This window comes from Anas acuta, chromosome 2 (genome assembly GCF_963932015.1).
Source record: "Anas acuta chromosome 2, bAnaAcu1.1, whole genome shotgun sequence".
Lineage (NCBI taxonomy): Eukaryota > Metazoa > Chordata > Aves > Anseriformes > Anatidae > Anas > Anas acuta.
Window position 1 is genome coordinate 106,578,053 of NC_088980.1, and position 26,083 is coordinate 106,604,135.

Below are 26,083 nucleotides of genomic sequence, written 5' to 3' on the forward strand. Positions count from 1 at the left end.
TAAAAACAACAGCAAAGAAAAATAGTATACTGCTGTTAATTAGGTACTTTTTCCAGCTGTATGCACTAGTTGTTGATATGTAATAAAATATTTTAACATTTTCTTGTCCATTTACAGTAATATAAACAAGAAAGTCATCATCAAACATATGCATGGATTGGGAATTCATATTACCATTCAATTCTATTCTTTTAGACCTCCTTAGAGGTCAGCAATACTGAGATCAGAAGCAATGTTAGCTAATGAGATCAAATCTGCACATGACTTCATCTTGTTTAGTATCTCAGAAGACAATAATAGGTTTCCCCGAACCCACACTATATCCAATCTAATCACACACAAATTCAAGGTTGAGTTCCTGGATGGTTTGATAAGATTTCAGGGTTTCATTAGCAAACTAGGAAAAAAAAAAAGTACTAGGTAAAATTTACTATCTGGCTGTAAGAGTCTTTCTGATAGCTCCAACATGGAAGCAACAGATCAAGACAGCTGTTCCTAATTTCAGAATCTGAGAAATTTAGAGTTACCAAAGGATTAGATCTGGGATCTGGAAGCCTTACATTCACTGTCTTGCGTTGATGTTTTGCTGAGCAACACAGTTTATTTTTTGCTTTAAGTGTTGAAGTAGATTATTCTTCAGTCAGCATAAACCTCTCAGGTCAATACATTCTGTTGTATGTCTCTTTCAATGCATGAAGTTAAAAGTGATTATTACCCAAAAGGGAGCGGAAATTTCTTGTTCAGCAGTTCATAAAAACCTTTGGGGAGCAATTTCTTTAGGAAAAAAAAGAAAAAAAAGCATACTAGACCAAATTCTGCTAGTTATGTGAAAGAGGAAGCCTAACTTTGCCAACCTTGTAATAATCTGATTCATGTAAAAATTTCCTTTAGAAGACCATTGCAGTCTATAAACATACACAGAATTTATCAAGAAAATGTGTCCTTTAAGAAACACCAACTACTATTCATTAAGCAAAACAGATGTAATAACATGTAATACAGAAAACTTAGATGAATTTAATTAATATTTGGAAAATCTAATTGAATTTGTCTAATTTTGACAGAAAGTCTGGCTCCTAGTGAAGTAATATGGGGAGGTAAAGCTGTTTCAACATCTCAAAGTCCTTGTCTGCAAGAAGGTCACTGATGGTTTTACACTAATCAAGAACTGCAAAACTTTCCTTTTATCTCCTTATTTATTTATCTATACCTGTCCTACAGGTATTTTGCTTATACCTGTAGGACACCTGAGCAACAACGGAGAGGAAGATGATCTTCAGATTACTGTCTCACTAGCCTCCACAGGGAGCCCACAATCACTCTGAAAAGGGTCACTGACATATCTGAAGATGTCTGTGCCATGTATTTTATTGCGGTTGTCAGCAAGGCTTTTAGAAAAATAGAGTACACTAGCCTAAATAAGCCAAGGAGATTTATGGAGTGTGGTTTGACAGACAATCAAAAAACAACCCAAAACTTTAACTAAATCTTTTTACATAGTTGTATGTTTAATAAGCACTCTTCTGTCTTTTGTCCAAGTATACAGATATATGACAGGTATATGTACATATACCTATTACAGCCTTTGTTGGGTTAAGTTTTCTACTTAGTTATAACTTTGAGGGTAGCAATACTTAGGGGCAAGAGGCATAGTTTTCTTCAAGGTGGCACCAATACCAATCAGTCTTAAGAACTGACACTACAATGAGATGGATATCAACTAAAATTAGATAAAAATCACAGAATTGCAAGGTATCTAAGAAAATGGAGACAGACTTACTATCCCTCTTTTTCCTGAGCACCTCCACAGAAATAGATGGAGTGGCACAAAAACCTCATTCTGATCTAACATAATCCTAAAATATCCAAACATAGGTCTATACATGTTGAAAGAGAATGCATCTTTCTGTATGTGGATTTTGTTACTTTCACGTATGTACACATACACAAATTTGCAACATAAATTGAAGCTATAAAATTTGCATATTTTATTTTCTTCATTAAAAACTCCTGATGGCCTAACAAGGAATGAATTTAGAGGGTCACTAAAATCAGTGTTAGATAAAAGGCATGGAGTTGCCCATTAAATGTACATATCAAGTCACATATTGTGCTTATTTTAAAATAATTAGCAATTTGTATATCAGTATGTAGCCAGAACCCAGATCTCCTCTCCCAAATGAGCAGCATAACTTTGACTATTTGTCATTCTGATATTTCATCCACTAATTCACCAAATAAACTGAGCTTCTTTTGCTAAGTCTAAGATGAAAACCCCTTGGTACTGTGCCTTAGGAGCATAAGAAATCAAAACCTTCACAGAGTGAGAGAAAGGAGAGAACTAGTGAACTTCCAGCTACCAAATACAGTGTTCTTCGTGCAGTATCCTCTGGCCACCATGGCTTGCAATAAAAGCAATATTGTTCTGGTGTGCTTTAATCTAGGTCACAGCTGACTAGAAAAATCTACATTATCAAGTCTAAAAAGTTATTAAATGTAAACAACATAATACAAAAGTTATCTCCAACAGTCAAATGCTTATAAAAGAAACAGTATTATCATATGTGTGATAACGTACATTCATAGAAAAAAATATTTTTCTGCTTAATACTCCAGGGTGTCTGTGGGACTGTTCATCTTTACTGACCTCTGTACTGAAAAATAATTATTCTTTGTGATTCTGTACTCAGTAGTTGTAAAACCCAAGTCATTATTCTTCTTGAAGCATTGCTGGAAAAAGGTCTACAGAAGAAAATACAGGATATAAACACTTCAAATAGCAGAGAAGTTGGGATACATTGAATTTCAACAAATCTCTGGAATATTTGTATACCAATTTTCTCTCAAGACTGTCATTATGCAGCTACTGTAATGAAAAACTGTAACAAACCATTTTCCTACAGTAGTTCCAAATGTGTTTTCACATCTTATCATTTACTCTGAATAGGTTCAGAAAATAGGTCATAATTTCCATGTAGTTATTTAATATGCAAGAATTTTCACAACATATTTTTTTGCAGAAGACCCTCATAACTATATGAGAGACACAGGAGTATTAAATATTCAGACTTTATTTTGATATAAAATGATCAATGTTAACTTATTTATGGCCCTTAACAATATGCGATTATGAAATAACAATAATTTCAGTGCCACAAAGGAACTACCAGAATGATCACAGAGGTACTTGATTTGGATCTTTTTGAAGCCCATGCTAGCATCTGTCAGATTAAATTAATTTTGCATTAATTGCTGAAGCATAAAATCCATTTATTCTCAGCAAGAGTGTAGTTTAATCCTCTATAAATCAGTTCATAACCAAATACTGTTAAAATATCAGCTTATTAATGCAACATTTTTAACATCAAGGAAAACAAAGCTAACTGATTTCCCTCTGTTGCAATGATGAGATACTGCCACACCCACAGATAATAGAAATAGACAAATTAAGAGGTAACCTCTAAGCTCTGTAGAAAAAAGATTCTGTAGTAAGACACTTAAATAAGTAACACATTACAATGATGTAATTAACCAGACAGGAACTGGTTCTTTGAAACATCTACTTCAGGACTTTGAAACATCTATCAGGACTGTCTGGGCTGTCTGTTACAGAAGAAAAAAAAAACACATATCCTCTCCCACACAACAAAAAATAGAAATCCAGATAAAGCCTAAACCAAAAGACGTAATTCAGTCCTCTCTCTGTGGGACAGCAATACCTCCTGGACTGTCAGCTGAATAGCTAGCTGTTCAGTATCCTCTAAGATGCAGTACTTATATGGCATAAAGATGTGAGCATTTAAAATACAGGTATGCACAAATAATTTCCCACACACAATATACAACCATATTTGCCTTAGAATGTGGGAAATATTAGCTCATCTCAGACATTAAAATACAAAACTGTATGGTGTCACCATTATAATAGTTTTTTAATTGTGAATATGACTTGAGGAATATGGTGATACTGAGAATTAATAACATTTTTATAGTGCAGATGGGAAGAAAACAGTTTATTATTAGCAACAGAATGAACTGCAATCTCTATCAAGAGGCCTCTAAAACATGAGCAACATACATGGCTTTTGTACAGATAATTTTAATGGAAAAATATAAAACAATGAGAATATACATTCAATTTTGGTGAAAACAATTTCTGTATATCATTACTCACTCTATATATAGAAGCTAAGGTTATATTACATTTGATTTCATTCCATTAAGGAGCAAAGATCTGATCAAATCAAGTGAATGAATGTTTCTGTCCAAATTCCAATGGTTAAAGGAAAAGGCAAACTTTAAATTCTTTATTTAAAGCCATTTCAAGAAGATTACAAATACATATATAGAGAAAAAAATGATAAAAATTAACTAAATATTACAAATTAAGCTTTAAGCTGGAAAAATTGAGGAAATCTATCAGGGCACGAAGCTACTACTAGCTACAGACCTAAGACAACATTACTTAAAAAGAACTACATTTCTAGTAGGAATTAAAACAAAAAGATAATCCTTCTGCATCAAAAGTTAAAAACTGGAAGCTGGAATATCATCCAATGATTAATGCATTCACTGCAGTCAAGTCTGGCATAAACTGCAGAACCTGGAAGCAGGTAATTTGCTTCTTTACCATTTTAGGCACTATTACAGCCTCCCCAATCCAATTCCGCTAGGAAATGGTAGTATTTAGTAACATTTATTGTGTCTCTCTTCAAGCGGAAATCCATCCACTGAATCCTCTCTTGAATTACAAACGCTTCCATCATAAGGTCTGTTTACTCTTAACAGTACAGGAAGTAACTACTGCAGTTTTCTTCCAGTATCTCACAGAGTAAATGTTGTATATATGTTTAAAGTAAAATTTCCTCAGATGCTGGGAATACCTGTTTGAATATGCATTTCAGCACAGTTGATTTCTCAGGTCATCTTTGTCTTTCTGATTAAGAGTCCTTTTTGGAGCAATTATGTGATCTTTTCCCAGAACGATCTTAATTGCTTTTCTGTTAGGATCTAAGTCTCTTGGCTCACTGCCATACAAAGTTCTTGTATAAAAATCCTGGTAACTCCTGTTAACAATAACCTGAGGAGTTTTGCCCTTCCTTGCCATGTTCCTCCTTCTGCCGTATCTGTCAAAGTACTTTCTCAGTAGTATTTGCTGATTTCCATTTCCTGTGCATAGTGAGCACCATCTACATCTGAGTTAGACTGTGGTGGAGAACAGCTCCACAGGAGTGGCACTGATTCATGCCATCACATGAGACCCTACCAAGTTGCTCCTGGTAAACCAAACTCTCCTGACAACAGCAAACCCACCTTAAATGGCAGTTGCTCATAACTCTTCATTCCCAGGTACCATCACAGACAGCCCTGATCTGAGATCTGGTTTAATCTTTCATCCACAATTGTTCAAATCAGTAAATTGAAATAATCTGAGTTACAAACAAACTGTGAAAAATATCTGAGCTATTCAGACAGTTTTTGAAAGTTTTCAGAACAGCCACTAAGACACTTCTGGAAAAAAGAGTTAAAAAAAGTGATTTGCTTGTTAAATCCATAAAAATATTTCACTGAAAAAACTACCACTCCAATTCTTAAACATAAAACAGCAGGGTTGTTTTGGCTTAAAACCTTGGAAAAATATAAGAAGGTAGCCTTTGGAAATTGCTGTTTCCATGTCACCCAACAACAGTAATGTTAGAAATCTCTGTATGTTAGTTCCCAAGGTCATCCTCCCCGCCTTGGCATCAACCACTGTACATACCTCAGTTTGCAGGTGGACAACAGCCCTTCTCTTATTGCTTATTGCTGTTCAATAAGACATAACTGCATGAATATTAAATATAAGATATAAAGACACTGTTTATAGCTTTATGGAAGAGTGGAAGAGAAAGCAGAAGTAGTGTTCAGCACAATACAAAAAGAAAAAAAAAAAAAGAAAAAAAGGGAGGCGTGGAGAAAGAAGCGTAGTGCACACAGAAGGAACATGAGTCAAGATGAGGAGAAAAAGTAGTCAGGCTAGGGGAGACAGATGAGACAGGGGCAGGAAGATATGCAGTCACTGAAGTATATTTCATTCCAGAACTTGGAGTGGAGCCCAGAAAACTCAAGTCTTAAAGCCCTCCTCTCTTGTCATCTAGTATTTACAAAGGCTAATTGCAAAGCTCTTCTCTCAGATTTGAACTTGGACCACAGAAAGAATAACACAGGCCGGTACAGCTACTTATCCATTTGCTATTACAACAGGTTGTTAGCTTTGCATTATAGTTCTTAACTTCTTTGCTTATCTATATGATACTAATAAACAGAAAAGGAATAATTTGTTTTACTGAAAAGCACAGTATTTAATACAGATAAAGCATTCCAGGATGAAAAGAGGTGGGAAAAACAAACAAACAAAACAAAACAAAACATTAATTTTAGTGCAGAATGGATTAAACATTCAAATACAGAAATTGATTTTGTACACACTGTAGCATGCACACACATAGTTGGCATGCATCTATTTTCCTTTCCAACAATGGGTAATTAACATATGGCCCACGTAAGCACATATGACAACATCAATTAGGTTTCTTTTCTTCAGCTGTGTAAGAAAACTTCATTTTTGTTCCATGACACATGGTTTCAACCGTATGTAAAGGCTGTAATAATAAAATGGTCTTTTGAGCTAGTATGAGGAGGAAACAATACAAGGAAAAGCGAGGAGTCTGTCCGCTCTTCCAGTATTCTTCTGTGCAACTTGTAGTATGCAATCCTTACAACTTTTTATCCTCCCTTTAATATGCCTCTTTTCCACAGACAACAGCAAGTTCCAGAACAGCTCTGAAAGGTGAAGACCATGAGGCAAGCACATGAGTTTACAGGCAAGCACTGTAAACTCTCAGGTTGCAAAACTAAGCTGAATGCAATAATCACCCTCAGAGAGATATATCAACTCTAGGATTCTGAGCACTAATTGCACATATCTCTACAACACCTCTTATTTTCAGGAAATATTTTTAACCTCTAGAAGTCAAAAGATAGAAGTTTTCTCACTGTAATTCTATGAAGTTACTGTATTTCCCGATTTTTATTTATTGACCATTAGTAGATTGTGATTTTCCCCATGAACTATATTTCCCTGAATGGTAAAGTTATGCCCTGCAATTGCAATCTAGTGAATGTCAAAGCATACAACTCTGATGAAATGTTAAACAAAGCAAGTGCGTTGACCTACAAAGGAGACGCATAGCAACGTTTAACAGATTTACAGAAAAAATTTATTTCTAAAATATTACAGCACATATGCGTAAGGCTAACCAGTGATGGGAATCAAAGTTGACAAAGGCATAAAAACATAAAATTTTGTCTGTGATCTTATTCTGCATGTGGCCAAAACTGACAGCCCATCAGCGAACAATTATCATGTACAACTAATGGAATATTAATAAAATATTCATTACTCTAATTAGAAAAACTTGTCTTGAAAGGCAGTTTGACTTCTCACCTCTGGAACTGTAATTGACACAGAAACAACCTTGACAGTCTTAACTACTATAAATCCTTAGTAGGAGAAATAGTGTCTCAGTCTTTCATCATTTAGCCTATAACAGCCAGTGTTCACTCTGTGGGCAAAATTCCTGTCAGCTTAGCTGGTCTCATGTATTACTTCTCTGTTAAGTCCTAAAATTATGTCTAACATGAGCCAAAGGTAATATATAGGCCACATACAGGTTTCCTGGGTGGGGATTAACTTTTCCTTCGAAAGAAACCTGCAATATCTGGCTATAATATACAAAGTCAAATCTGAACTGGGATTTCAGTTATACATATACATGCACACACTTTTAAACCTGTGTTTAAAACTTTTAAAATTTAAACTTTTCCTCCCATTTAAAAGCATCATTTTTGCACACATACTTGACACCATGACAAGAAAACCACAAGTACTAGCAAAATACAAAGGAGACCAGGTGTCAGTAAAAGGTCTGTCTTTCAAAGAAACTGTGTGAAGAAGAAAAGTATTAGTAGCAATTAGGTGGTAATATTTTGAACTGCCAATAACCCAACAGGTCTACAAAGAAAAGGAGGTGTGATCTTTGTACTTATGTATTGACACTGTCCAAACCCTACTTAAGACACAGAATGTAATACACATTACATTCACAGTGTGAGTGAATGATTTCCATGAGTATTGAATCAGGGTCCTATGGATTGCTAAACCACAAGACATTTTTTAGCAATTCAAAATACAAAACTTCATATATACACTTTAAAGGTTCCACCAGACTATATTACACTGATGCCTTTTATATATATATATATACACATATACACACATATATGTATGTATATATCATATACATACATATATACACATATATATATGATATATATATATATGTATATATATATATATAACAACAGCAACAAAAAAAAAAACACCTTACTGAAAATGTTGAAATTTGGACCCATTTAAATCATAGGGTAGTATCTTATCAGAATCCCTTATGATTTGAAATCTTGTAGTACTGTTCGACCTTACAGGAAACTTTGAAAAGTTAATATAAATAAATTAAATTTAAATTGTTGACAAAATATAATGGGCAATTAATTATAATTTAGTACTATGACATATTTAATCTCAATGGACTTAACCTATCAGATAATTACAGAATATAAAGAGTGTTATGGTTTGTTTAGCACTATCTTTGTTGTTTCAAACTATTTCATTTTCATTATTATTATTAGATGTGGTCTGAAATTATCGGAAAAGCTTATTTATCAACTCTGAAATGTGAAATTCATTTGGAATAGATATCATTTAAAGTTTTAAATATTTACTCTTAATATATGTCAATGTAAATATTTTTATTTTTGTCCTTTTTTATACAGTTTCATTATTAATGTAATAAAATTAATTTGAACTAAGTGTTCATTCATTAATAAGCTAGCAAAGAAATCGCAGAAATGATTTGTATTACTTCAATTTAATGTGATCTTCTATTGTTCAGAACAATATATTCTTTTTTTTTTTTTTATTAAACAGACTCCCTTCAAATTCAATACCTTGACAAGAGTGTGATACAAGATAAATAGTGACTTTTTTTCCTTTACAACAAGAGGGTTGCCAATACTTTATTAGTTGCTGAGGAGAAAATAAATCTATCTCATCTAAATCTACTTACTATGGCCAGTATACAAATGATTTGCTGATTATGATAGTCATTACACAAGACACTTCTTCCAAACATTCTATTATTTCTTTATCCCAGTCTAAGGCTTTATGCCTTTATGCCATATGCATGACACATTAAGGCACTAAAATTTAAATATTTACTTAATTGACTATCAAAGCTCTCAGAAGTACTGAATTCAGCTTTTTTTTTCCTCCCAGTTGTCATATACCTCACTATCCAAGTGATAAAAAAAAAAAGTTGGTTAAAATAAAATAGTACCATGTGAGGCAAAAATTTACAATTTCTAAATGCCAGAAGGAAAAAAAAAAAAACAACAACAAAGAAGGTAATTAGATAACAAACAGTTTTTCACTTTGCTGTATGTATTTACTCTTATACCTCCTTGAATCTAGCATTAAATCAAATCCATGCCTCTTTTCATCCCACTTATCTCCCTGTAAGCACACCAGTCACAATTCCAATAGATGCATTTTGCATCTACTGAGATAAATTCTACTGAAAATATATTTCTGCTTCCTGTTAATGCTATTGAGTTGGCAAACAAAAGGGAACAAAATCTGGTCTACTTTGATAAAATATATAGTTTTGAGTATTCCTTTATAGAGTATTATATTTGTTTTAATTCCCTATTTATTCATTAGGCACAACTAATGAATTTTATTTAAAGTAGTTATTAGATAAAGCATGACTAATTTCATCCTACTTTCAAAAAGTATTTGGCCCAGCAATAAATACAACAAAGTTAATCCTACTTCTTAAAATATCTCCACATAAACTTAAAAATGCTTATCAAAATAACAGCTAATATTATAATTGTTACACTTAATTTTCCATCACATACTGAAACTTATCCCTACTGAGATTTCACTGAATTAATTTACTTTAGATAGTACATTGTAAAGATAATAACGGAATCTATTAGGAAAGGACTACTTGATTCCATAAAGTTGTGAGCAACAATCCATGACTAAACTACAAATTTAAGGAGGGAAGCAAAATGATTTTTTCTGGTCTTTATTTAACTATTTTAAACAGATAAGATGGTCAGTGCACATACTGATCATTTAAACAATTTGTTTGTAAATACTATGGCTAAATTTGTCTTCCAGAAAACACACAGCAGGAAGCTCACCTTAGAACAATTTATACTAAAGATGAACAAACATGAAAGCAATTGAATATTTAGGTTAGATGCAAGTTTCAGCATCTAACAAAGGGAGGGCCCAATTTGGCTCCAGACAATAACAATGGATGGTTTGTCACTGAAATTCAATGAACTCTTCTCTTGCCAAATTAAACTTTGGCTGAAGACTGTTTAAAAAGTATATGCTCTGAAGAGTTTCTTTGTATGGATTTATGAAAATTAAGTAAACACGTTTTATTCTGTAAAGTTTTAAGTATTTCAGTATCATGTGAAGTATGCATTCAACTTTGAGTTACAACTTAGTACACAAATGTAAACCAATTTGCTTGTATCCACTAAAATAGAGTGAATCATATCCATGAAACCAAATTGCAGTAATAAATAACTGAACTCTGCTAGAGGTGGAAAAGGCTTTATCATATTATATTTTGTGGTACAGTCCTATCATTGTCAAATTTTATTTATTTATTCAGCCATACATCATGATATACTAAATAATGTATTGGTTATTTACAATCTGCACAGGGCACATATCTACACAGAGTAAACTGTTTAAAAATACTATTTCCTTTACCATTGCCAAAGTGCTGTTTAGTAAAATTGAAAATATGAGTTCAGTTAACTGTGCCTCTGGTATCCAGAAATTCTGAACAGTCACTGACTACACAGAAAAACTGTGCAATAACATACTCACCAAGAAGCACACTAGGCAGGTCTACTACATGCACGGAACTAAGTTGAGTGTGCACTGTATATCTGACAGGGGTGTTGTGGAATTCTACTGCTTATTTGAGTTAGCAGGTCTATAAATTCTTTTTCTTGGGATAATCCAATGGACATAAACGGTTCAGATTCAGCCTTGAGGTGAGAATGAGGTGTGCTCTCTCTACCTTTAAGAACTTCCAGAGGAATTCTGAATTCCTCCTCAAGTTCCTCACTGATCCACCAGAAAGAAAACAAAACAAAACACCTTAAACTGACTTGTGTCTGAATAGCTAGTCTCAGCTTCTCTTCAGCCTTTTCCACAATACACTGAGTTCCAGAAGAGCAGGGAAGACACCAATGTCAAAAATAAGGGAGTTTAAAAAGGAACTCACTTTTATCCTCCCTGTGGTTGAGGAATAAAACCCCTCACAAAAGATCAAATATAAATTCAAAGCATATGTAAGCCTGTAGAGGTAGTCCACATTTATCATGCCACCATGAACTAGATATGGAAGATGAGTATTGCAACAGTTTACTGTTGTTGGTATATATCTTAAGGCAAGATATATACCAACAAATATAGCTGAAATAATTTAGATTCTATAATAGCACAAGATTAACATGTACCCACAACATTGGAATCAACATTCAATTTTGCCTTCAATTTTGAATGTAAGAAATTAAAACCAAAACAAACCACTCAAAACCAGAACAATATTTCTTTCAGCAATTGTTCAAATTAATGTCTAGGTCAGCTGCAGGGACTCTGTATACTGTGGTCCTGTAAGGCAAGAGAAACTAGAAACTAAACTAGGTCTGGTGGATCAAATATTTAATTGCTTGTCATGTAGTTAACTAATGTATTATGCCAATTTTTTATAAAAACAAATTTTAAAAGATGCCACATTTGAACCAAGTGAAAATCCATGACCAGTTTATTAGTTGCTATCTTTAACCTTGCATAAAATGAAATGAAATACCAGGCTTTCCTGTAATAACCTTCATTTAAACCTCTGCTTCTGGCATCAGGGACCTATCTCACACAGATCATGGGAAGCTGCATGTATAACATTTGCAGGATTTGTACTGTATTTAACACCAAAATTAACACAACAGCATCATAGAATAACAGTATTGGACCATTTAACAAATCAGATTTGCAGTTGTGGGCTTTCCTACATATTAGTTTGATGTGCTTCTGCTCTTAGAGAGGGTATAAGAAAGAAATCTAAAAAGAGAAAGTGCCAGATTCTGCATCAGAGATGGCACAACCCTGGCTGTATGAACACACAGGGGGACAAGAGGCTGGATAGCAGCCCTAAAGAAAGGGAGCTGGGGGTTCTGGTTGTCAACAACTTGAATATGAGCCAACAGCGTGCCCTGACAGCCAAAAGGACCAACACTACACTGGGGTGCATCAGGCACAGTGTTGCTAGCTTGTCAAATGAAGGGATTGTCCCATTCTGCTCTGGAGCGGCCTCACCTCACATGCTGAGTGCAGTTTTGGTTGCCACAATGTAAGAAGAGCATAAAACTATTAGTGTGTCCAAAGTAGGGCTAAGAAGATGGTGAAGGGTCTGGAGGACAAGATGTACATGAAGCAACTGAAGTCCCTTGGTTTGTTCAGCCCAGAGCAGAAGAGACTGAGGCAACTGCTTTATGGCAACCTACAGCCTACCTGAGGGGAGCAGAGGGGCAGGCGCTGAGCTCTGCTCTCTGGGGACAGCAACAGGACCCAAGGGAATGGCATGGAGCTGGGACAGGGGAGGGTCAGTCTGGGGGTTAGGGAAAGGTTCTTCACTGAGAGAGCAGTTGGGCACTGGGAGAGGCTTCCCAGGGCAGAGATCACAGCACTGAGCCTGCCAGAATTCATTAAGTGTTTGGATAATGTTCTCAGACATGAGTTTTGGGTAGTCCTGTGTGGAGCTGGGCTTGGGCTCACTGATCCTTGCAAGTTCCTCCCAGCTAAGGAAAGGGAAGGTTCACATGGATGTTAGGAAAACATTCTTCATGTAGAGTCACAACACTCTGCCAGAATTCAAAAGGTATTTGGAAGACACTGTCAGACATATGGTCTGATTTTTATGTACCCCTGTGTGGATTCAGAAGATGGACTCAATGATCCTTGTGGGATATCCTGTTATTCTATAAATCCTTGGGAAAACAGTGTAATAATTTTTGGTCCTGAAGCATTTCATGTAGGGAACTATGGATTAGTTGAACAGCAAAAAGCAAGTTTAGCTGTTTCTTCTCTGCCAGAAACCTGATTATAATGGCACAGAAGTCCCCAGTTTTCTTCTCATTGTGGACAAAAGTTGTCTTTCTAATTCCAAAATAAACTGAAGTACCAAGGTGAACCTGTCTTTCTCTCACCATGCTCTATTGCATGTTGTCATGGAGGCACCAGAAATTTGGAATAAAGAAACACAATGTAATTAATTTCTTTCAGGTCCCATAGAAATACTATGATTTTCATTTAATCCCTAAGCAAATATTTTAGAAGGGCTCCACAAGCATAACATACAGAAGTGTTGGCACCACATTTAAGCATTTATCCTTATAAAATAAACTCTCTAATACAGCCTTGACCAATTGCTGCTCAACATTAAAAACACATACAGCTTTTTACAAGGCAAGCAACCTGTTCCTGCCATTGATGTTTGAAATGCCAGTCAGTGTAAAGACCACAGGATCAGGTCAAAAACTCAAGTATGCTCTCATATTTTGACTTGGTTTGTCAGAAATGTCGTCTGGAAGGTAATTTAACATGAGAGATTAATTATTTTGCAGCATGTAGCACTGATTTTAGAAGTACTTTACGTAATATCTGTTTTGCGAATGACCAAAGTACTAGAATACTGCAGAACTTTGTGTTGTGTTTTCTTTTCATGTACTTCTGATCTTGTTACTAACTGTGCAAGTTTTATTCACACAAATCTGTAGTAAGTGGGACTGGCATTTATTTATCACTGGTAGATTGAGACAAGGTAAGTATTAAGATATGTTTTGAAAAATGTGCAAATTATTCCTTCCCCCTGCTCTCCCTGGCCCCATCTGCCCTGGTCCTAGTTTCTAAAGATATCCTTTCTGCTGCAAATGTTCTATACTCAAAAACAGAATGCAATAACTTAACCATATGTATGGAACAGTCCTTTTCACTGAGCTCATCATATTATTTGTGATGTACAAGTGGTCTCACAGGCTTCCCACTGTTGGTTTTGCCCCTTGACTGAGTAATTATTAGTGTATTACACAGCAAACAAATGATCTTTTTCATGCATAAATACCTTTGTTCATATATAATTCAGCTGTACAACTCTGCAAAATACAGCATGAAGACTCCCAGTTGGCAAGTTTATATCATGCCTTAAGCATAGAAATGCAAAAAAACATATATTCTACAAGTCAGACCACATATCATCATTGCACAGTAAGAAACACCACAGATTTATATGTTTGGAAAAAAAAAAAAAAAAGGTGATTTTTTTGTATGTACAAATTAACTTGCACTTCTACCCAATGCGAAATAAACTGCTCTTCATCTACCATGCTGCTTCAATTCTGTAAATGGCATTACATGGGCATTGTTACAGATCTATAAAGAATATCATCTCTGAAGTGTTTTTATGAACTAATAAAAAAAATGAAGTGGAAGAGGTAACCATAGTTTTCCTATAAGTAAGCTTGTAGTCTCCCAGGAATTAAAAACAGATACTGCTTTCTGAAATAAAAGAGCAAGATGGTTTGAACACCATTTAGTAGCAGAAGCCTTCCCCAAGATCAGTATCAGTACCTTTAAAAAAAAAAAAAAAAAAAGAGAAAGAGAACTTCATCTTTAGTTTGTAATTCCTCTTGAGTCTACTTTGTTAAGTAGATATCTAATCCTTGAACACCTATTATAAAATAATTAGTTTTTTAAAAACAAAAACATTTTTTCACTGAAGAGACAGTTATTTCCAACCATTGTAACTTTTCTTCTCAAGACTTTCATTTCACAAAGTGATATATATAGAGCATGGTTTTCAAAGTACCACTGATCAACTGTTAGCACTATTTCACTGTTGATAGTAAGTGACCTATACAATGAACATATTTATTATGAATTCTATTAGCCAGTATGTCTAGGTATGTAGGATCATTTCCATCAGAAAATCATTAGAATAGTCTCCCTAAGTATTACATGTTATGGCTGCAAAGTTCTTCCATGGACAGAATTAGCTTTCATTTTTAGAAGTAATTGTTTTAACATCATGATGCTTGCAATATTTCTACAAAGTAACAATAAATTGAGATGAATCCTCCTAATTCTACCTCTTTCATTCCTTGCTGGGTTGAATTTTTCCCATTTATTCTACTTTGCCATCCTAATGCTACTGAAAAGCTACATTTGGATGTTCATCAATAATATTTATAAAACTGTACATGAATTCAGGAATAAGTACATTTTTGCAAAGAAAACGTCTGTTAGAAGGAACACCTAGGTGAATGATCTGCTATGGTATTTTCTTGCAGAATGGGACTGTATAATAAGATTACTGAAGTTCAAAGAGCAGTCAAAAAGAAAAAAAAAATCATGCAGGTAAAACTGATGTAGAGCCATTGACAACTTGATTGGACTAAACCATGCCTGAATATTATGGCTGATGAACAGATAGGCAGAAGATGCAAAACTGAAGGTAAAAAGGAATCTCCTTTGATATCCTTATGAAACATTTGCACCAATGCAGTTCTAGCACCCTGAAAATGAGGTACTACATTCTCCTACAAACCATTAAGTCAAGTTCACACTATGTGAATGGTACACTGCAAGTACTCTGAAATTCTTTCAGCTGTGGGACAGAAAGAAGATGAAGATTCTTGTGTACTGTGGGCATCTCTGAGACACTGCACATCCCTGGAGCATACTGATTTTCAATACTTCTACGGGAGAAAGGAACTGTCGCATTGTCATACATAGAAAAATACTGGTGAGACCACTACGAACATGCAGAGACCTGGATTTCATCTCCACTTATCTTTACTTTCTTGCTGATGACAGGAGAAAAAACAAACAAACAAACAAAAACAAACAAACAAACAGCAGAACAGTAGCAAGAGTAATTCCTAATGCTGACTTTCAATATGGGATGTACATCACTAAAACTGAAATTACAACGATGAAGGTGAGGCTAGTAGTCCATAGGAGTGGAACACAATATGCTTCTACGAGCAGGGTTTGCATCACACTCACTTGCTGGAAAACTCCCACTTCCTCTTATTAAAAAGAAAATAAAATAATAAAATAAATCAGCTATTACTATCCTATCACGATGTGCATTGAAAACAGCTATCTTCAGTTTCTATTTATGCCTGGAGCATGAAATGAACATTCAAGCACAATTCTTACATGATTTTTTGTGGGATCCTCACATCATCTATGCCTGCTGCAGAAGAATGGAAAATTCAAGGAATCTTTGACTGGATCCAACAAAGACACTACCTCAACACATTAAGAAGCTGAAACCTTTAAGCTGTTACAAATCAAACAAGCTATTGCAACCTACATTCAAAATTAGACCATAAAGGTCAAAAAAACACCACCAAGAACAAAACCAAACACTATCTTCTAGATCCAAGACATTGCCCTTAACAGTTGACATCTTTGGCTATGAGTTTTATGAGTTGGCCATACACTTTTGCTACCCAAAACACAGCAACTCAAGATCAAAACTTGGATTCTAGCAATCTAGAACTGTACATTTCCTTTACACAGTTAGAATTCCATTTCTTAAGTTCTTAGTTTCTTTGGTATGAGAAATCAGATGATGAATGATCTCTTCAGTTAGTTACAGGTGATGGTAAAATTTTCAAAGGGAGGAAAGTGAATCTGATGAGGGTTAGTCATTAAAATGTTGCCAGGACAGGTACTGGACATCATGTGGAAAGGGACTGGAAGTTTCTCATATGCAAGAGTTAAAGGAAAAGCTATACAGGCAGCTCTTAAAAAGAGGTTTTCATCTACTTGAAGACACTGAAAATACGCGTAAGGACAGGTTTACATGTCAAGCTAGGTTACAAAAGTACTAACTTTCATTATCATGGCTCCCGAGCAGATTTGCAAATGACATAGGCAATTCTTTCAGAAAGAGGGATACAAAAAGGTAGAAATACAGTATATGATTTCAAAGCACTATGAAGTGTTTCTATAGACAATCTGCCAGCAAGACAAGTTAAGAAGACTAAAGTCAGCATTAGCCTCTGTCTTCCAATTACAGTCACAAATGACATACTGCTCAGTGACAAATGATGTCTGCTATCTTATATTAAGATGGTTGCTCTAGCAGATGTTTTCAAATTATCCCAAGCTATGTCACAGGGAATGGCAAAAGAACTGCTGGTGTACCAGCAGCCTAAGGGAGCCATTAAAAAAGTCATTTGTTATCCTCTTATGAGACCTTAGCCAAAAAAAAAATAAAAATACAGAAAGATACAGGAGAATAGAAATATGTTATATTCCTCAGTGAAAGTTTTAAACATCTGACTACAGAATCACCAGGAAAACAAAGCGTTCACTTCTTAGCTTGGACTGAGACACAGCCTATGCAGACTGTCCTTCAAGGAAAGAACACAGGGAAAAAAATAATAAAAATAAAAACTAAACCAAATAACAAAACCACCCCACCCACAAAAAGAAAAATTACCCCAGAAAGCAGTGATCTGTATCATTGATCTGTGATGACAGAGTAAGGACAAAATAGATCTTTTTATCATGAATGTCTCTACACGGTAATCCTGGTATTATATACTGACTCACAAAATAAAGTTAATCCCTGGTGGGAAAGATACAGACAGCTTTTATTGATACAAAACCTCTGCAACACCAAGGAGAAACTCTCTCCAAAAAAGAACATAGACAAATAAAAGAGAGGGACAGAGAGAAAGGAAATGACGACCCTTCCTTCTGAAATGTACTTGGAAGTAAGGTTCTGTCAGATCTTACACACACAGCCAAAACAGGTCTTCAAGTCAAAACCATGATAGTGAAAACAATTTATTTCTTTAAATCCCATAGTCAAATTGTATAGGTACAGCAACTCTGAAATATGAGGCAAATACGGAGCATGTGAAGGGGGCAGGGGTGCGTGTGTGTGTGTGTGTGTGTGAGAGAGAGAGAGAGAGAGAGAGAGAGAGACTAGGGAGAGGCAGGGACTGTGCTCTTCCACTTCATTCTCAAGAGCTGCACTCTGGAAGCATGAGGCAACAGTAAAAGCACACACCAGCAGACAATGTAACCACAAAAAGGAAGGTGCCAATGAATGCTGCTATAAGTTAAGGAATGGGTAGGTGTCTAGTCTTGACCTATGGTGAGGGAGAAAAATCTCTCTCTTGTTACCATGGAGATCCCCTTTTCAGGTTTCTTTGGATGAGCTTCATGCACGAATGCAAAATTTGGAATAAGAGGAGAACAAGTATTAATTATGTGCCCCTGACAAAAATAGCCTTCTTAAATCTTGAGAGATAATACAGCAGAGGCTGTAAAAATTAAGTTTGGTTACAGAGATTAAGGGTTGAATAAACTACTTCATGTTCCAGAGCCTTGAGCTTCTTCTTAAAATGGCAATGCCCATCTGAGAGTGTTGTATCTGTCTACTACAATTTGGGTGAAAGCCTGAATTACTGGATGGTATGAGACAGGATTAAAAAATGCAGCAAGAGGAAAAAATAAATAAATATGTGTGGAGTCTCCTTACTACTGCTTCTTGGTATGGAATCAACTCTATTTATTATACTAGGTCATTAATTATTCATACAGTTCTTTCTGTATTTCCAGATGGCAACATCACTGGCTAAGGCTACACTGAGATGCACCACCTTTACAGGAAGGACAGCATTGCAATATCTAACACAGATTACGTTGATATACTTGTGAGTGCTAATCTCATAAGAAATAGACCAGAATGAGCACCAAATTAAGGATATATAGTCAACATGGGCCACTCTGGTGAGAAAGACAACTTAAATTCAGGCAGATATATATGAAAGAACATTATTTTATCATGTATTTTGAAAATACTTGATTATTTCCCTAATTAACAACACATTTCATATGCTTTCATTAGCTTACAATAGCTCTGAAATGCACAATATCAGACAGACCAGTAAGCTATACAGAAGAAAATCCAGAACTGTGTTGTTGCCATTAAAATAAATGACTCTTCCTATAATTATTAAAAGTGAATTTATCTCAGAATACTGTTTGGACTTTTGGACCCGTTGAGATCCTTTGAATTGATGGACACTGATCAAATGCACCTCTTTTAAGTGAGGGGATATACCTGAAGTGCACACACTGGACCCACACACCACTTTAAGTTAGTGTTGCCTTTTTAAAGGTGTATTAACATTGGAATACACTCCAGCATAACCAGCTGAGCACACACCATGCCTACAAGCACACCTACCTTTTATTTATAAGTATGCTAAGAGCTTACACATTTTTAAACTAGCTTCACATGTTGTCAGCGACGTTTCTCACCGTTTTTGCTTCTATTACTATTTTTTCCCCTTCTTTCTGTCTTTAACATTACATTTACACATCTCTGACAGGTGTAGAAAACAACATGAATGAAACGGGACTACCTGAAACCAATCGTGTAAAACCGAAGTACACCCCTTTAAACGCTAAACTGCTCCATACATTTTCTCCGAGATCAAATAAAAGCATCAGCCTGCTTTACAAAAGAGCAAACCACAGCAGTTGCCTTGCTGGCATCCTGAGCCGGGTTTAATGACAACAAAAAGCCATAATTACATAACAGACCTTGCTAAACGCCCAATTTCCGCGATGGAGCGGAGGGGATCGGGGCGGTGTGTGTGTATCCCAGTGAGTGTCCCTGTCCCTGTCCCTGTCCCTCCACCCGCTCCTCTCGGCGCGCTGGGGGCGATGCGCACCGGTGCGGCGGGGGACCCGCAGCTCCCGCGGGAGCGCTTTAACCCCCCTCGGGAGGCTGCCGATGCAGTCACCGCCTCTCTTGGCCGCTAAACGCCTACACCTGCGCCGCTCCGGCCTCCCCGGCTTCTCTCCTCGGCACCTCTCCGTTATCCCGGCTTCCCCGGGCCAGGAAGGGGGGCTGCGCTCGAAGCACACACCGGGCTGCCCGGCGCTTCGGGAGCCCTCGCTGAGGGATGGGCAGCGGCTGGGGAGGGCCGCGGTGAGCCCGACCTTCCCCCTCCCTGCCATCCTCCCGGAGATGGCCGAGCTCCGCTTCCCGAGCACTCCACGCCGCCTGCATCCCTTGCCTTTTCTTCCCTTCTCTTCTCTTCCCTTCCCATCCCTCCTGGCCTGGGGAATCCCCGGGAAATGGAAGTACGGCTTGTCACCCACTACGGCCCGGCCGGGCGGCTGCTGCCCGGCTCCGGGTGAACCCCGCGGTTCTCTCGTTGGGGATGCACCGCGCAGCACCGCCTCTCGGCTTTGCTAGGAGGGAGAAAAAATAAAATAAAATAAAGGGGAGGGGGGGAGGCAAAAATTCACCGTGCTTCTCTTTTCATGCCGAGGAGAGACACGGGACAAACTCGGCCGGAACAACAGGCGACAACTAGTTGTGGAGCCCGCCCGGTGCCCGTGGGGCGGTGGGGTACAGAGCACGCACCCCGGGGAGCGGGGGCTGCCCCTGCCACTGCCCCCGCCTCGCTCGCTCCCCAGGGAAGGGGGCGCCCCCCTGGGCAGGGAAAGGAAGATAGCCCTCCTCGGCACTATCCCTGGTGGCTGCCAAAATACCCGCGGAGAAGGGGGGGGCGGGATGAAAACCCCGCAACGCAAGGCCAGCTAGAAATTATTCAGTTGAATGATGCAGCAAACCGGGGGGGGGTGGGGGGGGGTGGGGGTGTCGATGTGAGGCTGGTCCTCCCGTTGCCACTCTCCAGCCCTGATTAATAATGCACGGCTTCCCTGCCGAAGCGAAAAGACCTCTTCCGCGCACAAGGCAATTAATAGCACCCTTCATCCCGCGAAACCTTCGCTAAGCACTCCCACACGCTCCCAGTCTGAGGTGGCAGGAGCACAATAGCGGCAACCTCTGCCTCACAGACCGGGGGGGGCTGGGGAAGCGACACCTCTCGCAGCCGGCCCGATCCCCCAAGAAGAGAGTCCCGGGGAGCCGCGGGGAGCGGCGGCAGCGGCAGCCGCCGGCGCGGCAGGAGGGCAGGCTGCCTGCCTGGCGAGCGGAGGGCGTACCGCGCCGCACGCTGCCAAAACACGATCACCCGTCGGTATTGTCAGCAAACAGCACACACAAGCATTTACCTTTTTATGCCCGCCGTCCGTCAGTCAAGCATTTGAGGGAGAGGAGGAGAAAGCAAAGGAAAGGAGAAGAAAGGGACAGAGAGAGAGACAGGCGGCTGCTAATCCCCGTGTAGGAAGACTTCCAGCAGCAGCAGCAGCAGCAGCAGCAGCGTGTGTGTGTGCGTATGCGTGCGTGCCCGGAGTGGAAGCACAGCCCTCCTGGCGATGCACCGGCTCTTGCACCGAAGTGCTGTCATGTGCGTGTCTCGGTGTGTGTACCCATGGAGAAAAAAAAAAAAAAAAAGAGAGACGGGGGAGACTAGTCAGCCACACACCCGGCTGTGCACGGCTCGGGGGGGAAGAGGAGGAGGAGCCCAGCGCTCCCCAGCCCAACCACCGGAGGAGCCGCTCGCTACTACCGGCGGCCGGGCACCGCAAGCTGCCCCGCGACTCCGCAGCCCCGGTCCCTCTCGCCCGCCTTCCCCTCCCAGTGCCAAGGACTCGCCTTCAGAAAAGACTCCTCCGGGGCCTTTGTCCCCGGGGACTCCGCTGCACCCCGGGCAGACCGAGCCAAGGGTGATCAGCTGAAGAAAAAAAAAAAAATAAAAAAATCCACGTTTCTAAAATAAATAAATAAATAACGCTGGCCGGCGAGCGCCCCCAGGCCACGGCGACGCGCCCGCGCCGCTCCGCAGCCGCTCGGCCTCCGCTGTGAAGGGGGCTACAGCGTCTCTCCGGGGAAAGGCCAGCGCCGTGCTCGCCGAGCCGTGCCGCGCCGTGCCGCCCGGGGCCGCCCTGCCGCCCGGGAGGAGAGGGCGCCGCACGGAGCGTCTCGACCCTCCGAGAGCGGGGCTCGGGAGTCAAGGGACGCGGGGCTGCCCCAGAAGCCGCTGATGGAGGAATGACAGTGGGACCCCCGGAGCGTGCGGGTCGTGGTGGCAGTGAAATCTCTTGTAGTTTCTCTGTGGGAGTGATCAGTAGCACGGGTGTGGGGCAGGAGGGCGCAAGGGGTGGCAGGAAGGCATGAGCATTGGTGAGAAGCTCTGCGTGAGTTGCCTTTGATTATATTTTTCAGTTTACGACACTGGAAAGCGAGAAGTGCAAAATTCACAGAAATATACATGCATATATGTTGTCACATATGTTGTTACAGAAATATACATACATATATATTTCGACGTACAGTTCATGAAAGAGCAAATTCTTATAGTCATTCATGTAAGGTCAATAGTTGGTTATGCTAGCAATTTTCAAAGTATGATTTCATAAAGCCCCAGACCAGGAAAAGTCTGTGAGAAATATCCTTGCTATTTCATTCTTTGTACAAAAGTTGTAATATGTGTGTGCTAAAAGTTAGTAGAAATAGGGTTATTTTAAGACCTAAATGACAGGGAAGAAAAGTTTTGTTGGGGATATCATTTATAATGTTATACTCACTTCTGTTTCTTTGCAGTGAGTGATGTAGATCTAATTTCTTGGAGGCACAGAAAGGAGTAAGAGATGTTGACATTTTAATTACAAATGTAAATCCTATCTAGTCTAGGAAATTCTGATGACTGATAATTATGTTAATTAGCAAGCAACCAACAGACAGAGTGGAAAAAAAAAAAAGGTCAATCTATTAATAATTATATATATATATTTTTGATATAGATATAATAGGTGGTGTAAAAAGAAAACAATTAGAAAGATTGGACATCTTACTAAGACTTATCTGTTCACAATAAAATATTTTGAGACTTCTCACAAGTCCTGCAATAAAATAAAAAAGACGAAATTTGTTGTTACTAAAGTTGTATAAATCAAGTCAGTATTACATAGCTAATAAATTGTAGACCAAAGCTTTTATCTTTTTTTTCTTCTTCTTTTATTTTTAAAAATAAAAAATAAAAAAATAAAAAATAAAAGATACACATGATCTTTTGATTCTTTAACTGAAACACAGATGCTGAATCTGAGCTAACTCAGGCAAATAAGTTAAATAGCGAAAATTTCATTTTTTTTGATTGACGTTTGTACATACTACAGTACCCTGTACACTAGATTAATTCATGTATTAGAATAAATTTTCTTACTTGTCATCATGATAAGTGTTTTCAAACTATCTTCAAATCCAGCATAATCTGTTGTTTAAAATACGAAGACGTGTATACCTCATAGTAGAATTTATGCATTTTTTCTCTGTATTTATGTGAAGATTTAGCTTGTCCGCCATAGGGTTATGAAGTCATAAGGAAGATTTAGTCATGTTATATGTGATAGTTCTACATAAATATTTATACTTAATATGTTGATTACGTTAGTAGAACTAGATAGTAGATGAAAACATATAACATTTTGGGGCTTCATGCAAACTTTTAGCAAATGACGTAGACAAAATTTCTTTTGAAATTTGAAATTAGAAGGAAACAGTAGGCATTTATGCATGAGGCTATCAGAATTCAAAATACAGGCTGGTATGGAAATTTTCTTCCTTTTTGCTTGCACTCCTTATACTGAATCTAGACCATTTAGTCAATTTTCTGGATGATCCTTGTTTACCTGACTTTAGTCCAGGTCAACAGGGTGGAAAAGGGAAGTCTTGTTATAAATTATCTTCTGAACTGATCTAGAGGAATCTGAATCTTGGAGGAGTAAAAAATTGGAGTTGTATTTCATAATGATGTAGATGGTCTTTGTGGGCTGCTTGTCCTTTTAACATTAGGAATAGCACTTCTCTATGCTAGTCATTATAGTACTCATGGGTGTCTTCAAAGATATGCAGCTTGGAGGGGGAGATTTCTAGGATGAGAGTAAAGATTCTTCACAGGGCTGTGTGAAAGATGGCACACACAAAGAAAACTGAGAACAGCCTGTGAAGCAGAGGGTTTCAGTACAGACAATAAACAAATGTAGGTGAACAAGAAACAAATGAATAAAGCAAAGCCTAGAAGAAAAATGTTTGGAAACAGTTTTCAGATCAGAGAAATAGGAATCATAAAGGGCCTGGGTAGCTGAGTTAGTTCAGTATTAATATCTTCAACCATCTGTAGTTTATCTTTCAGTAACCCAAAATGCAAATGTCCTTATTATGTATTACACTCATGCTTTCAGGATCTCTTTATTCCTGAAGGAAATTCTGTTTGCTTTGACGGATTTTGAAAGTGGTCATCTTATGGACTGTTATTACTAGATAATTAAACTAGATGTATGCTCACATGATCTTCTTCAAAATGATGATATTTACCATGTTACAAAATTTGGGAGTTTGAAAATAGATTAGTTTTTGTGCATCGCTGCCCTCTACTGGAGAGAAGGTCAGAACCACTCGATTAACTAGTTTTTACTAAGCCTCAAAGCCTCTGGCTTTTTGGTATTCCTCGTTTGTTGTTGAATTATCTTTTTATGACTGAGGCTTACAGGTGTGAAGTTGTGGATGGTCAGCATCCATAAGATTTCTCTTTTCTTTGTGAGTTCAAATAACTGATCATACAATTTGCCATCTACAGTTTGTTGTCACAGAAATATGACACAAAATGATGACTAAGCAATGGTTAAGATTCTAAGATATGTGTCTTCTATTAACTTCCAAGGAAGAAGCATCTAAAGTCATCACAGAGACTCTGAAAATCTTGAATGGTGCTGCTTTCTAAGTATTTGCCTGTAACTTCGCAGATAACCTCATCACCTTTCACATCAATATCTAAATCCTTTGGTTCACTCTTCATTGCATTATAGAAAAAATTCCCTCCATCCCTCATCCTACTCTGACCTGTCATGCCTTCATACTTACCATTCACTGTCAATATTAACATTTCCACAGTACCACATTTTTGTTCAATTTTAATTCTTGCAGACTGGGCATTAGCAGAGCAACTGGATCATGGAGATATAGCAGTGATATTATCTCTGTTGCCATGTCTCATTTCTTCCACCTACTGTCAAAACAACTCTTGCATGTCAAGAGCAATTTCTGTAGAAATACACAAAGTTTTCCTGCTGAGGAGGTATACAGATAGCCATGGCACAAGAAGAGCTGGGAAGGATGAGGCCTGCTCAGAGTACACAGTAAAGAAAGTTTCACTATCAAACTCAATATATATGTATATCTTCTACCTACACAATAGATGTTAACAATATTTCTGTTCATTTTTAGCTTTGCCACACTTAGATCAGTTTTACAAAGCTCACGTGCATGTTTTCTCATTCCCTTCCCATATCAGCTGGTGTTTCAAGGCAAGAAGATGTTCTGAAGGTGGCCATAAGGGTATCTCCAACATGGGCAAAAGAATAGCTTTATCAGCTTCTGCCTCTAATCTGGTTATTGGCAGAACCTGTTATCCTGAAACTCTGCTTTTCTCCTCTTTCTCTAAGTAACCTGGAGAAAACATCTGTCTAGAAAAAAATATTTAAAATATTTTCAGTTTCTTGATATTATAGATACATTCTACTGAACAGACAATATCTGCCACAGTAAGGTTTTTTGCCCTATTTTATTGTGTTGTACTGAAAGTGGTGATATTCTAGGTAGATGAATTGCGTGGGTTGTCTCATTTAATGTTACCTAATTATTTGCTATAAAAAACATTGTAACAAATTCCTAACCCTAGCCTAATAGATAATGGGAAACAATTAATAGAGCATGGAGCAAAGCAGCTGTTCCAAGTGAATGAATCCTAAGTGACATGTGCTCTCCAAGGAAAATGTAAACAGGTAACAGTTCACCTTGTAGGACCACATTGATTACCACATGCTCACAGTAAAGGATGGATGATAAGAAGGCCTGGTGAGCCACCGGTTACTCATCCAGAA

At 37.9% G+C, this 26,083-nt stretch overlaps 1 protein-coding gene across 9 annotated transcripts in view; it reads right to left on the minus strand.

The window, feature by feature from the left end:
* The window catches only part of DLGAP1 (DLG associated protein 1), a 419,465-nt gene extending 397,585 nt beyond the window's left edge, over positions 1-21,880 (minus strand). For 4 of the 9 annotated variants that reach the window (XM_068671534.1, XM_068671530.1, XM_068671531.1 and 1 more), the window contains exon 1: positions 21,314-21,866. The gene's annotated coding sequence lies outside the window, so the exon portion shown is untranslated. Of the gene's footprint in view, positions 1-19,828; positions 20,059-21,313 lie in introns of those variants that run through there. The other 5 variants (XM_068671536.1, XM_068671535.1, XM_068671537.1 and 2 more) reach the window with 3 other exon arrangements.
* Positions 21,881-26,083: the final 4,203 nt, after the last annotated feature.